Source organism: Podarcis raffonei, chromosome W, assembly GCF_027172205.1.
Source record: "Podarcis raffonei isolate rPodRaf1 chromosome W, rPodRaf1.pri, whole genome shotgun sequence".
Lineage (NCBI taxonomy): Eukaryota > Metazoa > Chordata > Lepidosauria > Squamata > Lacertidae > Podarcis > Podarcis raffonei.
Window position 1 is genome coordinate 3,622,995 of NC_070620.1, and position 1,411 is coordinate 3,624,405.

The window sequence follows — 1,411 nt, forward strand, 5'->3', positions numbered from 1 at the left end:
TGGTTTTTTTGTTTTTTTGTTTGTGTGTGTGTGTGTGTGTTTTCCCTCTCTTGTGTTTTGGGGTTTTTTTCCTTGTTTGTACTGTTTCATTTTGGATTCAATGTTTGTAATTTTTGTTGTAATTTTGCATTGAAAATAAAATAAAATAGATTGCCATTGGACTGTTCCAGCAGGCTGTTCTGATGTGGATGTTTATCTTCCCACCCTTGCCTTATCAATTGCTTTGCAAGAGAAGGGCTTACTTCCACTCTTAAACTTCGTACTGCAAATTCCCTTGGGTGGAGGACCTCTCTCTTTGCATTTGCTGATGCTGTAAAAACCAGATGTTGGGAAACTTGTCTCCCACCCCCACCAATGTTGAAGAACTACAACTCCCATCAGCCTCAGTAAATACGGCCCTATGGCAAGCCAAACGTTCCCTCTTGTGGGCCAAAGGTTCCACTGCATTGATGCTGCTGTATGATTACTGTCATTGGGTTTCCACCTGCCCTTGTTTTTTAGTCTCCTAGGTAGCAAAGAAGGCTGTGCTGTTGACTGGGTTTCCCCATGGCTGAGAAGCAGGTCCAGGGGCTGGAGGCTGAATGCCCCATCTGCTGAAACCCTTACGACAACACTTTTTGCACCCCAAGGTCCTTTAGTGCCAATATTCCTTCTGCATCAAGTGCCTGGCTCTTCTCAGCTTGGTGTCCCCAGCCCAGAACCGCTTGCAGTGCTCACTCTGCCGCCACCCTACTGTCCTCCCCTCCGACCAGCCTGTCACTGAGCTGCCCACCAATGAAGCCCTCCTGCGCCTGCTGTGCCTGGAGCCCAACCACATCATCCTGTAGGGTTGGCAGCTGTGCTTGAAGGAGCAGCGCAAGAGCAGGTACTTCCTCTGCCAGCCCAGGGTTTACACCCTGGACCTGGGCCCAGTGAGAGATCCAAGCATTGAGAGCTACTGTGAGCCAAGCCGCCCGGCTAGTGCTACCACTGCCACCACAATCATGCCCAACCACCACCGCTCCCCAATGTGGGCGTGTGCCTGCAACCCCCAGCTCCAGATTTTCACCTACCTGATGGCTCTCATCTTAAGCATGACTTTACTACTCATCTTCTCCATCTTTTGGACGAGGCAGCTCTTTGGGGGCTGGGGGTGAGAGGGACCAGCAGCCTCCTCAGGCGGAAGATGCTGAGGGCAGGGTAGAGGTGGTTGGCGAGCAGAAGCAAAGTGTTGGGAGGACTAGCTTGTGTGTGTCACACAGCCTGCCTTGAGTTCTCCAAGTCAGCTCAAGTGTGCTGGAAGACATTGCCCAGTTATGATTTAAGATTCAAAGCCTGGTCAGATTCTGCCTATAGAACAAGAGAGAGACTGCCATCTTGTCTTTCGCCCCAGACAGCAAAACGGTTTGGACTGCCACTGGGTCCCAGGATT

General features: G+C 50.8%; 1 pseudogene; it reads left to right on the forward strand.

The window, feature by feature from the left end:
* The first annotated feature begins 546 nt into the window (after positions 1–546).
* On the forward strand, positions 547–1,136 carry LOC128406048 (E3 ubiquitin-protein ligase RNF183-like; annotated as a pseudogene).
* Positions 1,137–1,411: the final 275 nt, after the last annotated feature.